Raw genomic sequence first — 15,121 nt, 5'->3', positions numbered from 1 at the left:
AAGAGACCATCAACGTGTTCTTCCCAGAGAGCTCCAGTTTGCATGAATCTGTCTCTTCAGCACTAAACCTGGGAACAGTTCTGACCAGCTCTGCAGTTACATCTTGGCTTAGAAAGCAAAGAATCTTAGGTAGAAAACAAAAATTTGTGCATTTCTTCAGGAATTCATAGTAATAAACAACAATACCAAAACTTCAGAAACTATGTAGCCGAAGCCTTAAGCTGTTTAGGCAAATTCTGCATCACAAATTTAAGTTTCACTGTTATGAAATTTGAAAACTTCTGACAAACCCTGTCAGACCCTCGAACTTTGTGATGAACAGCATGATGATCCATGCTTCATTTATCCTCTTGTCTCCATTCTCATTAGTACTCAGCATAGGAAAAATTAACTGCAGTGGTAATGTCATATGCAAAACAAAAATGTTTTGCAAACAGGAGAATCCTACCCTTTGGAAAAGTTCTGTCAAGTAATGAAATCAGCACAGATTACTATTTTGATCTCACAAAAAAGAAATACAGAAATGGATTTATGCTTCTCCCTGCCATGTATGGAAAATATCAGGCTTTTTTCTCCCCAGTAAAGCTCTCTTGAGACCCTAATCATTCTTGCAGAAAACATTGTTTTTCAGGGGCCTTCTGCTTTTCAGTAGACTTCTGCTTTCCCAGGAAGCTCTCACCCACCTGCATTCCTGATCTTTCACAGATTCCAGCTCCTGGAGCTGAACGCAAAATTCCCTCCATTCCTGAGGGACCCAGCCCCATTAGCCACTATCTTTGGAAATATCTGCAGATCCCTTGCAGCACTTCAGAGCTGCACTTACCAGCAGCCCTTGAGGGTCTTCACACACTTCTGGAGTGCAATTTCTCCAATCACAAAGCCATACACTTTGTAGTGTCTCTCCACAGCCTTAAATGGAGTACTTCAGCTCCCAGCAGGCCTGGGTAGGTTATTGTGGAAAAGGTGAAAACAGCTCCCACCTGATTACCAGGATGCTGACCTTTTTAATTCCCATTGAGGAGGCTGTGTGGTGTCTCAGAAATGAAGTTGATTACATTAGGTGAAATACATGGAACATTCCTGCAGCTGTGTTATCAGGAGAATCTCATGTATATATTGCCCTTGAGAACTTGCAACCAGTTATTTCTGAGATGTATTGTTTGAGTCAGTTGCTGATTACTAATTATTTAATTGAAGTCACAGAAAATGTGAAGCATGTGTCAACTAAGTATACTTCAATACTTAGGATATTTTGTTAACAAGTTCATTTTTTCTTAACAACACAGCTGATCATGATAGACGGATTGATGGTGTATTTTGGACCTATCAATATCAGGACCCCTTAGAAATTCTGTTAAATTTTACCCACTAGTGTCTGAGCACATCAATCTATCTCCTCATTTTTTGGGCTTTGATATGTTAAAAAATGGGAGAAGTTGCTGGTTTACTCTGAATCTCTCCTCTGTGTAGAGCCACGTTTTGTTCCACCTTCTTTCCCAACAAAAAGTAAGCGTACACTTTACTTGTTTGCCATTTTAAACTTCATGACCCAGGTGGTGTCTTTGGAGGGGGAATAGTTAATTCTTAAAAGAGACAGAGAAAGGAGGAAAAGAGAGAGGAAAATGCAAGAGTAAAGGAGGGAGGACTGCTTTGCAGTCCAATGCACCATTGTGTGAAAGTGAAATTACCAGCTTGTATGTGTTCTTAGATATATATATAGATACCTAAATAAAACAAAAACTTAGTTTTTCAAATACCAATATAATTTGGGTATAATTTATTTGCAGCATATGACTAGAGACATTGAAGAATGAACTAATAGGTTCTGAATTTCTGATGAAAATCTTAGCCTATTAGCCAAGAACAGAAACCAGAAAAGAACCATATTTAACACATCTGTAAATCAGGGTGACACATGCAATCATTGAATCCATTCCAGTTCATTGAGTGCCAGCTTGGTTCCAGCTATTCTGTGTACTAATTGCTTATTTACTCTCTGACCTAATGTAATTTCTTTCCCTGTCTAAAGCTCTGGAATGGTCAAACCACAGCAACTTATCCAGATTTTGAACAAAGTCCAAAATTGTTATTGATAAAAAGATTCTTATAATACTTAATAATCTTCAGTAATTAAACAACAGAGCTACATTATTTTCCAGTGTGATACTTTGATGGATAAATCAAATTAACAAACCCAAGGTGAAAGAGTAGCACTTGGGCTAAATGTTACTGCATGATCACACCATTTATTTTAAAAAAGGTCTTTCATATTAGTCAGCCTTTGTTCTGCACACTCAGAAGCATCTGCTCTCCTACTCAGATATGACAAACCATCTGAAGCAGAAAGAGAATAACTATTTTTAGGCACTTTAAAAATGATTTTAAATTAATGAAAGTTACTATATACCTGATATTTTGTAAATATCATAAATATTTGCTCCAGGTTAAAAAGGCTTGCAGTTTATCCTACTTTAAACTAGTTTTTGTGGAGGATTAGAAGGAGATGAAACTGCAGTCACTGCATCTTCTAGATTTTTATCTTAGTATTTCTAATTTTTTTGGTCTGTGGTTAACCAATAAAAAATATTCTGTATTTTGGGTCAAAATAAGAAAGCATTACTCAGGCCAAGTTAACCTTTAATGAGCCAGATCCTTAATTATTAATAAATAAATAGAATTAAATTGATTTAAACCCCATAAGAATCTGACCAGAGACTCTGAAATGGCAACCCCAAATCAGCACAGGTAAATGCACTGGGGTATGAAATATCCACCTAAGGAGAAAGGGGTGGTGATTTCCATCTGCCTGAACAAGTCTCCAACAAAGCTGGTTTTGCAGTATTAGTTTCATGTTTCCTTCTCACTGCAGGTTATGCACTGATTACATGTTTCTTTCTAAATATTGAATGAACTGCTGGAGTTTGGTCAGATGCTTGATGTATTTGCTGGTCCAGCAATATGATATGAATATGATCAACACAGAACTCTCTTTTGCTTTACATTTTCATTGCTCGAAGGTCCTTCAACTAGAAAGGTGGCTTGTCATCAATTTAGGTTTGATTTCTTTTCTTTTGGGTTGGACTGATATTTTTTTTTCTGCCTGACTGGAAAAGGATGCATCGAGGCATATTTCTGAAATCAGAGGATATGTACATTGCAGTAAAGCAGTAAGTACATAGCCAGCAAGAACATTCCAGGTGCAGAATAAAGAGCACAGTGGGAAGCAGCTATAAGCGGATCTTATGGGATCATTTCTTTTCCTACACCATTCGGTGTCAAAAATTGTTCTGCTGGCAGTTTGTCAGAGGGCATGTTAGGATGATGTGTTCTCAAAAGAAGCTAGAAAAATAAAAGGCATGCTTCACAACAATTTTTTATTTGGCAGATGTAATTTAAAATATTTGCATGTGAGAGAGTTTAAGGACAAGAAAGAAATGTTATCGATCAGCTTAGTGCCTGGCAGACAATAATAATTCTCTGTTTCTTCTATTCACCACCCCCCCCCCACCCCGCTATTTTTTTTAATTTATATATTATAAACAAGAATCCAAACCACAGAAATTAACTTTGATTTTCTCAAGGACATCCTGCATTATGCACAATGCATGCATGAATCCAGATATGTCCCCCAAGCCGGAAGGCATTGCCAGGAGCATTCTTAGTTTTTTATTTCTGTCTTTTCTATGAGTAGGACATAGTAGGGGATCTAATTCACATGCAAGGAAAATGTGGTTCTACAGTACCTGAGACTAAGCCAAGAGTCAGCCCTCCTTAGAGCAAACTGTGCTTATTGTTTTATTTGCCAGATGAATGAAACTCAGTTTTTGAAGTTATCTCCAGAGATAAGGAAAAGTGCTTGATTTGTCATCGTGGTTTAGTCCTACTTGACAAGTAAGCACCACATGGTCACTCAGTCCCCACCCCCTTCCCCACCGCAGGGTGGGGGAATCAGAAAGAGCAAAATCAGCAACGTCTTTGCAACATCATTATGCACTAAACCAAAGTAGTTAGGGTGTTTGCAGAGCCTATGGCATCCATTTTAGGAAAGTAAAAGTAATGGCCAATTCAGGAAACACTATTTAGGACAAATGCTGTTGTGAGCAAATGAAATTACAGTGTCTTAGCAGCTAAGGACAATTACCAAGTATTATGTTTTATTCATGTAATTTACTGATGTCTTTGACCAGCCTGACATTATGAAGATTGAGTCAGTCAGAATTTACACACAACAAGCAGAGTCAATGACAACTTGCCTCGTTAAGAAGAAATGTTGGATCACTAAAGAAATATGTTTAGTCATTTGCCTGTCAAATCCTGGGTTTAAAAAATGCTCTGAGCTGATTTCCCCTCCTGAGTGAACTGCCTTGACATTTATTGTCACTGTCTTCCACCTCTGGCTTGAGCTGGTGGCACGATGGAAATACCAGGTACTGTACTTTGGTATGGGGCCAGGATGATCTTAAGGATGTGCAACCACATGCAAGCACACAGACTCAGCTCTGAACTAAAGCATCATGCCCTGATAGAGTAATTCACTGAAATTCAGTGTTAGAAATTAAATACTCTAATGAGTTTTCTTTATACCCATTATTATAGAGGGGCTTACAGGTCAAGAGAGCAATGAGGGATTCAGATATTTTAGATTTAAAGAGGTCAGATAAATACCATCATGCCTTGAATATATTTGGGGATGTTGCATAGGACCTATTTTAAGTCAATACACAGATGTCAGAATAATTTTGTTTTATAGAACAAATATCTTATCTGTAAGAACTGTAAAAATTAGGATCATCTCTTCTCACTCATTTCATACCTTTCTAACTCCCCAAAATGTGGGGCAGTTGGTGCCAGGAGAGAATTTTATGACATCACAAATTATTAGATAGGATCAGTTCAGTGCTTGGCTTATACTGGAAAACATTACAGCTGGCATGAAAAAAAATGGTTGCCAACATGAGTATCTCCAGATCTTGAGATAAGATAAATCTATAAACAAGAGATAATAGGTCAAATATACTGATTACAAAGAAAGCAAGATTCTGCAGAGCAATAACAGCCATATCATAGCTGTCCCTGTCATGTCCTATGTCAGAATGCCTCAACTGATAAATTTATCTTCACACTTTAACTCCAGCTAAAATTGGAGATAAAGAAAACAAATGATACATGAGGACCATACAACAGCACGCCTTGTCTACCCACGTGGGAGGCTTTTTATAGAATCAAGCTTCATTTTCCTTCACTACTGGAATAAGTGACATTTAAAGGCATGTACAGCATACAACTAATATAAAATAGATTTTTTTCTGTATATATGCATATATATTCTGTGTGTTCATATGTAATAAGCTCTAATAATCAAGCACATATCTATACACAGGGCATTTCAATGGCTAAGAAAACCTGTTGTAGTCAACTGTCAGTTTAGCAATGTGGATAATTTTAATAGACACATTACTTTAGAGCAAGCCTTTACCATCTGTTCTGCCCTCTAATTACTAATGCAACAGGAATATCATTCACAACTGCATAATTAAAAAGACATAAGGAATTTAATGTATGTCTCTGATCCCCTTTAATGTAGCTTGAGCCTGTTGTGTTTTCCTTTTGCTTTGTAGAACCCCTGAATAAGCTCAAGGATAACATTTTTCTCTTAAATTCTCTCCATTTGCATTTGTTCCATAAAAGGCATTATTCATGTAAGTAAGGTTACTGAACATATGTGGAATGCATCTGAACACAAGTGCCTGCCTGTTACCTAGAAGCTATTCTTATATATACACTTATAGGAAAAGATATACAATCCCTCTGGGTGTCTGCCCCTACGGACAAAGTGGTGTCAGACATCACAAATCCAGAGCAATTGCATTTTTAAATCTAACCCAGCTTCCATGTACTTTATTAAAAATGTCTTTAACTGCTTTAAGAGAATTAATTGATTCAAGAGAATGAAAGTAAAAACAAGTCAGAAAGTCTAAAATAAGGAGATACAATCCAGGTATGGCAACTCAAAATAAACATGCACAATGTATTTTATTCAGCATGTCCACTGGAAAAAGTCAAAAAAATCAAGCACTCAATATAGGGAATTCTAAAGATAATAATGCTACAGCAACTCACTCACATTGTTCTTATTATGCTCCTTTGAAAACATAAATATTAATTTGAAAAGGAAGAGAGTAACAAAGAAATCAGAGGAGAGAAAAGAAGGCCATACAGGGTCTATAAGTTACAGCCTGTATAGATTCCCTAAACTGCAGTTTTAATCTTAGAAGAACATTCAAAAAAATTTGAGATCAAATTGTTCAGTTGATAAGTTCTGGTATTGTTGGTTGACTTTTCCCTTCAATGTCGGTCTTGAATATTCCACTGGGACAGAGTATCGAGCTGGGTTCCCTTACTTTTTCACTCTTTTAACTGTTTTTCATTCCTTCATACAGCAGCAAGGCCCATCCAACAGAGAATAGTTTCAATTGCTTGTGCACCATCTGGTATACTTGTGGGGGAAAAAAGTCATTTTATTCTTTGTCAAAATTAATAATTACTTTTATAAAAGGTTACTAATCTAGATCTATTCCTTTTAAGACTATTTCTTAAGTAATAAGATGATCTGTCTTAAGCTTCTGCATTTATTCTATAGAGTTTCAGTTTTCTTCCTTAATATGTTACTGAGAATTTTAGCATGTGAAATAAGCTAAATAAGCATTTCATATCAATATTGAATTTATAACAGTATGGAAGATCTTTCTTAGCTATACTTTTGCAGTGGATCTAGTTTGGACCACATGCAACTCTATAGGACATTGAAACAGACATTTTTGATAGCATTTTAAAAGGAATTGCAATGCACAGTGTACAGATCTGTTTTCATAATTTGGCTATTTAAATAGATTCCTAAAAGTAAAGCCAAAGAAACTATTGAGAGCAACGTTCATAATTTTCCTACTGATAGTAGTTTATGGCATGCAATACCACAGAGGTAAAGAACAGAATATTTGTACATGTCTCTGGTGAAATCAGTTTCCTTTTAAACGTTGTTACTGTGCTTCAATGCAGTCAGAGAAAAAGAAAAAAGGAAAAAGAGAAAAAAGAAAAAAAAGAAAAAAAAGCACACCCAGATTAAACAACAGCTTAGACATTACAGGAAAGCCAAAATACCAGCAGGTGTTCCTCCTCAGTTGGTTCTCTAGCCCAGGAAAATAAACTACCCCACTACATGGAGAAAGTGTGAGTCACTGAACATTGTAAATTTCCCTAATGCATCACAGCTACAGAAACACCTGTGCTGAACACAGTAACATTGTGCTAATCCTCTGCGAACATTTCGGGAGGCCTGCAGTGTTTTCTCTCCCTGCCAGCCTGCTGGGGTGGTCAGTGTTTTCCTGCTCCTCCCCGCAGGCCCGCGGCGCTGCCGCCTTTGAGCTCGGCCCTGCGGCCCTGGGCCGGCGCCTCCCGGGATGGCGGCCAGCCTCAAACAGCCTTCCTGGGGAGCAGGACAACACGAGCCCTCGGCTGCTTCTGCTGCTGTTGCTCTTTTCTTTCACTGCGTAAGAAAAGATGCTACAGCTTGCCCGGGTGACAGTCCCGTGCTCTGAAATGGCTGCGTGTTCAAAACAGCGTTCTCATGCCCTCCCTTGGGCTGATAAAGGCCAAACCCAGTGCAGGATGATCCCATCCAACACTGCTCAGGAGTACTGTTATAAATGCAAATTCACTTTGCCAATTAAATATAATTTGGTTTATTAAAAAAATAAAATTACAGAATTTCGGTAAAAACCCGCAGGGGAGTTACGGTGACGATTCCTGGGATCGTCAAAGGGTGAACGGAAAGCAGCCTCTGTCAGAAAGCAGCCTCTATCACACTGCAATCCCCCAGAGTTCACAAACTGGCCCCGTCTGAGGTCCGGGTTTTATACAGTTTATTTCGCCCCTGGCATAGGATTTCCCCAGAGTTCTTTGTTTTCTTGGGGTGGTTATTCGAATGCATCGCTGTCGTTGGTCTGCTGAATGGGGTCTCCTATGGGAGAGGGAAGCATCAATTTCAGACCTCTGGTGAGTGAATGGAAGATGAAATTCTGAATGAGCAGGTGTTCCCCTCCTGTGATCAGTGTGATGGTCAGACGCTCATGGCTCTGCAGCTTTTGGGAGGAGGACTGATTGCTTATCTTGATGTGTCCTCCTTTCCGATGCCAATGGCAAAGTCTCCCATTCCTGGCATTGCATTGTCCTCCTCTGAATGGCGGTTTCTGGGTGTTACCTGCCTTGGAATTAGTCAGTTCCATGTCTGACTTGAACTAGTCTTACATTTTACAGAACATATTTACAGTTTACATGCATCAAAACATGATTTAACATATTATATTTACTACAATCCATCAAAGCACGAATTAACATACTATATTTACTACAGGTACCAAGGGAATCACAGGGAAAAAGTGGTTTAAAACCCAGGGGACAGCGCCTCGCTGCCTCTCCTGGGGAGCAGCCACCCTGTACGGCCCTGCCTCACCCACACGTGTCCTTGGGGTGCCCCGAGTGTCCCCACTGCATCCGGGCTGCTCCGGGGGCTGCCCGGGAGGGAGGAGGGCTCAGGGAAGCCTGGAAACCCACTGGAGCACCTGAGCCCACGGATTTCCCTTCAGCCACAGGGCTGAGCTCCAGGGAGGGTGGCTGTGAGCCCCATCTGTGTGTCACCGTCCCTTCCCGGGAGCAGCCTGCCTGTGCAAGGCCAGGGGAGAGGAGAGACCCTTTGGGGCCCACAGCTTCCCCATCCCATCCACCATCAACTCTTTTCTGTTTGATGGTGATGCCATGTGAGCTCACTTGAACCTTACAGTCAGGATTTTAGTCCTAGAGATTAGGCCAGGCTTTGGAGGGCAAAGGCACAGCTTTGTCCCCTTTGGGACATGGGTGCTACGGGCCCATGGAAACCACGGCTCATCCCAGGGCAATAAAAGGCAATAAATTAAAGACACCGAGCACCACTGTCTTGTCTCCCCACCGGGAGCTCCTGGGGTTCATTCCCCATGCTGCAAGCCCAGCCCTGTAGACTGTTCCCACAAAACAAGGAAGAAAATTCTGACCTGCACAGCTCAAATAGATCATGAACACTAACTTAGGAATTATTGAGTTAAAAGACAAAAAGGTGCCACAATCTAGTATTCATGTCCTTAATAATTTTTTCAGTTAATTTCTCAATAAAGTGGGACACTTGGAAGACATTAACACAATTAATGATGCTAAAATAAAAATTCTAGTTGAATTCTAGTTGAAAAGAATATTCCACACTGAAAACTGTTTTCCTTTTGGCAAAATTGTTAAATTTTGGTTTATAATAACCTCTATGTAGATAATAAATGGTAGGTTTTGCCAGTGAACTGAGAGGGAGAGGTCAAGAGCTACCAAGTGTAAGACTAAAGAATGAGTCACCAATGTCCCGTTTATAATTGTCAAGTGTGTACATTCCACTTCTTCATTAATAAGTTGTCTATAAGAGGGGAGAGTATAACAAAAATGTAAATCTTACCTAGTCTGTTAAGTATAATTCTTCACACAGAAAACTTTATTTTACGGTGAAAATAGTCCGGTTGCTTTCTGTAAAATATACTTTCCATAAACCCCAGCTTGACAGGTCTTGAGTATATAAAGCAGACAACACTAAAGCAGGGAACATGAGCATGATTCTTTGGCAGCATTTTCAGAGTTGTCTGTATGATTTTTGAGCTTACCTGCATTGCATTCCAGGGTCTGCGGCTACTCTGAGCTCACCACCGACACTTAGGAGAGGGACTGAGGGGTGTAACACTGGTCTTGTCACCTCCCTGGACTGGACACCCTCCACCAGAGCTGACAATTTAGAATCCCTACAAGTGACTGGTCTCATTTTCCCAGTTTATAGGCACAAGTGACTCCTTCTGTCATGTTCTGACAGACAGAAAAAGCAGCTACAATGGCAAGAGTGGATTCTGATTAAATAAGTAATTCTTTTATCTTCCATTGTAACTCTTAACAAGGCAAAGTGAACCTTTTAAAAGATGTTAATATGTGCCATAAATTAGGAAAAAAATCCATTTTAACCTCTACCATAGTTGATATTTTAGTGGATTTACAACACTCTATGATGTTACTCCTGAGAATTCTTTATTCCAAGTAGAATTCAACTATGTCCCAAAACCAGAGATGAAATCTGGTTTATCACCCATAGGTGTTTAATAATTCTGCTTCATTTTCTGCTTTCTATTCTTATCATGTCAACAGCACAAAAAATTACTTGCTAATGGCAAAACCAGTTGAGACTTCAACTTTCTGCTGTCATCGGTGGCTTGATTTATCTTCTATCATTGCAGAGAAATCGTCAGTTAAATTCCACATTTTTATCCTTATCTTCCAGCCTATCCAGGTTATTGAAATAAGTCTTGCAGGCAGTTTTCTCACTGGAGATTGAGTTAATGGCCTCTTCAGAAAACCATTGCCTGACCAAGTTTTTCAAATTCCTCAAGAAGTCGGTGCAGTTGTGTGAGTGGACACATGAAAGTGTCCCCTTGACTGAGGAAATGCCAACATTCCTCTGCTTCTGAATGTTTGCAATGCTTCAGTTGTTCCGAAAGAGCAATCCATATTCAAAGACTTCTTTCAAAGGGCTCAGCTTCAGAATTACTCCTCAGGTTCATGTTTCAGACTGCAAGGTAAGAGTGGCAAATAATCAATCACACAATTGCCATTTGCAAAGACTTTGTTTTCTAAGATAATTAGAGTTCTTCAGGAGTTGTCCGAAGGTATGGATAAAAAGCATCAATACTGCTGCTGTTGATTCAGATTTTACTCAACTTACTTTGCTGTCTCAATGAACTAGAATCAGAAAAAAATGACAAGATCAGGCTGTTTTATCAAAACCTGTAAAATCTAACTAGGATGCCAATAATCTTTTGTGTCATGTGTCTTTAATTCAGGTACATAATGCCATGTTCTCTTCTGAAAAAAAAAAAAAGAAAAAAGTAAAAAACCAAAGAAATTATTACACAGAGCCAAACTTGACTTTGTTAAATCTCACAGCCTCTCTCCTTTAATAACTTCATACCAGATACTCCAGTAAGACCCGCAAGAACCTGGGTTAGCAACAGTCAGACCTTAGGAGACTGCTTAGCCTCCTCAGGAGGGCACACAAACACATTCTGTAAATGGGCTGGAGGCCCTGGAGGACAAACAAATTTATTTTCCTTTGCATTGCTACTTTATGTAACCCTTTGATGCAGTAAGGAACATGAAAAGATAGTTTTTAGGACTGTAATATCTTAAGGTACCACTGGAATGAAAACAGAAATTTTTTTTCTAAGAAATATGCATTGATCAAAACTGCAGTAAATTTATTGGAAACACATTAAATTATTTTGTTGTCATGTAATGATTTTCTACAAAAAATGTAGAAAACAACACGTCAAACAAAGCTCTCTTCCTGTGCGGACTTGTGCCAGTCTCAACACTGATTTCACACCTTAATAAATGCAAAATATCAAGGCAATGTAGGACGTTGAACTACAGCCACCTTCCTCAACACACCTGGAAAAAAGCCACTGAAGAGAGTGGAAGTCCAGCATACACAGGGTGTCAGCTTCAATAAGGTAGCAAGACAGGTATCAGCCTTCTGCAAGATCTTTTTAGCACCTTGTGGACCTCTTTCCCTGGAAGGTGTCTCTCCTCTGCATGTGGAGCACAGTTCATCCGTGGTTTGTCACTTCATTCTGAGTGGTTACAATCAATGGGCTCATCCAACCCCTACTCTCATTTTTACAAGAGCACACTGGTCAGTGTGGCTACTGCCAGCATTTCTCCAGCCAGCCAGCACATTTGTCATCACTGCCCCGTTGCACAGTGGTAAAATGCTGCTCCCCACCTTTGGGAACACCCAAAATACCCATACGTGTCTGTGACTGAACTGGTTTCAAGATCAACCAAATGCCACTAAATAAATAAATCATTCAAATCACTCAGCATCAAAGTCATGCACACTTTGAGCTCACAGGACGGTTTATTACACTCTCAGTGACATACAGAACATCATTTTTCACCTTTGGCACTCAGCTCATAAATTCTCCGATATCTTGTAATTGAGTAACTGAAGCTGTCAAGTGCGCACTTTGTATTTCAGTTTATGCTAATATCAAGTGTCCACAGTCTGAAGCTGATTTTGCTCCAGCCTGCTCCAGAGTTCACTCAGGATAACAGCCTGACCAGCCCAGCTTCAGCTTGCATGGAAATCCACAAGAGGAGAGTTTGAGCATGTGACAATGTTATCGTTCTCCTTTATTAGAGAACTTTTCTTAGGTAACCAACTTTGTCAGTCTTAGGGCTGTGTATATACTACCTACATGCACACTCAGGCATCCACAGGCTCCCTTAAGGCAGCAAAACACCAGAGTCAGGGATGTGGCTGTGTGGAACTGCTGGGGATCATCACCCAGCTGCCTGCAAGGAACAACGTGCTCTCCTCAAGGCAGTGACATTAAAAGCTGTAGTGGAGCTCTACACAGTAAACAGTTCAAGGATAAGAAATGCTAAATAGACCACAGCAGTAAGCTCCATTATTATTTAAGATATTGTAGACAAATAATTTAAATGAAATAAAACCCAATGCTTTGCTTAAGAGAATTATGGGGATGTCCATATTTATTATACAAAGCATTATTTCCCTGTGCTTTAGTTATGCTTAAGAAACTGAATTTTATCGTATTTTGGCAATAGAGGGCATATTTTATTCTATTTTATTATTCTTTATGGGTGTTTTTGTGGACCACCTTATATATTACTTATGTAAATTTTATATCCCCACTTAAACATTGGAAGAAATTTAGTGGTGCTAAGACACAGTAGGGCATCTTAGTGACACTATTCCATTTTTTTTTTTCTGTGCTGACTGTTAAAATTTAGAGAGTATTTCTTTCCTCTTTCTTCTCTCTATGGAGACATTGGTGATTTGTCCTGGTTTTGGCAGTAATGACAGCAGAATTATGCAACCCTTTCACCACTTCAGTTTCCCTAGGATTAAGGAATGTGATAGTGGTGCAGCATTCCCAAAGTGGGTCAGTACAGAGAAGTTGAAGGTTTTGGCTGTCACCAATTCACAGATAAATCACAATGATGCCACCATAAAGAGGCTACATTTTCAACAACAGTGACTGCCACATGAATGAGTTTTAAAATTGTGCTATGATATCTTTCCAGTCATCATTATCAGTGTCAAAAGTCTTCTGGATCTAAATGGCATGTCATATATTTAATCTACATAGCATGTGGAAACAAAAAAAAAAAAAATACATCTCTGATACTTTGATTTTCCCCTGGGGGAAAGCACAGAAATTTTACCATGGTAAAACTGCAGGTGGCCATATGTTGAACATTAGATTTTCAGAGCCGGAAAAGCTGAATCCACATTCCAGAATGCACTGAGAATCCATATACATAATAAAATTTTAGAGAGAACTGTTACTTTCTTATTCTCAATGGATGTGTTAGTAGAACTTGTGACTTTAAGTACCCTTCTGGTAAAAAGATTGCTTTGTAATTTGAAAGCACTGCAGACGTGACACATGCTGTGGATGCCAAACCTGGCTTTTTTGATATATGGTGCCACTTCTTTTATAAAAACTGTCCTCTCATTGAAGTTCTTTATCTTTAACTCTCCTTATATATCACAGTAAATTCTAGTGTACAAAAGTAATGCAAATAAGGGCTATGTGGGTAAAACTGCTCACAGAATTAGAGCCTATTTTTATTCTTTCTATTTTGCTACACACGGTGAGATATGCATCATGATAAATCATGCTATGAGCATTTTCTGCAGCAAAAAGAGGAACTTTAACACTTACTGAAGTAAGGATAAGTGGAAAATTATTTCCATGTTCCTGTGTTTCTCCTTTTGATTCTCTGGTCCCACTGAGTATTTTATGAGCAGATCATGAAGTACTCATTTCTTGGGAAATTTAAATATTTTAAGAAAACAATTGTTTCTTTGCAAAAATAGCACAAAGCATCAGTGTCACTAATTCTTTATTTCTCCTCAATTTAAAATACACCTTTATTTTATTTGAATTCCAACCCAGATTAAATCTTAGATGTCTCACACCTGTCCAAAGTTAATAGATAGATGTTCTCATTCCATGTATGAGTTCTTCACACATTTTTCTCACCTTTCTGTCACAGAGTGATAATGGATTTCTGAGACACTTTAAATCCTTAAATATGCACAACGTGAGGCAGGGGGGCAGTTAATGTGGCTCATTTACATCAACTACAGTACAAAAGAACAGAAATGAATCATAGAGTCACAGTGAAACAAGGCATGTTATTTAGTGGAAATAATGCACTCCTGCCAACAGAGATAATGATAATTATAATATAACTTAAAACATTGTCTGTGTACATACCTCCTGCCACTACTCGCTGTCCTACAAATCACACTAAGATTTATGGCAAGATAAAAACCTCAGTTATATCAAGCATATGAAGATGAATTAATTTTAATATGCTTGGCTTCCTTTATATGATTCTAAAAAGTAGCCAAATGTTACACTTTTAAATATAGCCTGAGAACCACTTTGAATTTATTCACAACCAGTTTTTTGGTATACAACATAAGTTTGATTTTGCTCAATTATACTCCTGCATTGCATATCTCAATGTAGTACAATTGCATAATATTAAGACTTTTGAATGGAATACATCAGGTAATGATTTACAAATTGGATCAAAACAGAAAAAAATCTGTGTTGATAACCTTAGTCATGTTTCTAGTCATATTCCAAATCCAGATATGCTTCCATTTTCAGTTCTAGGCTTGCCCCAGCAATCAGTGATCTGTCCTGGAAAAATCATCTCCTCAGGTTGAATGCATGCAGTATAATAGTAGAAATAAAATTTTTTTGCAATCCAACTCAGTATATGATATTTCATTACATTAAGAGACTTCCAGATAAAATCAGCAAACAGACAACAAAGATTGATTAATCAATAAGTAGGCATGGCCTTATTACAGTGAACAAATTAGACACTCAGGATATATTGCTTTATAGGCAAGATTTCTCTTTTACAAATATTCTCCATAATTGATTGTAGTGACCTTTTGGCA

The sequence above is a fragment of the Prinia subflava genome, chromosome 11 (assembly GCF_021018805.1).
Source record: "Prinia subflava isolate CZ2003 ecotype Zambia chromosome 11, Cam_Psub_1.2, whole genome shotgun sequence".
NCBI classification, from domain to species: Eukaryota; Metazoa; Chordata; class Aves; order Passeriformes; family Cisticolidae; genus Prinia; species Prinia subflava.
This window is presented reverse-complemented; position numbering follows the sequence as displayed.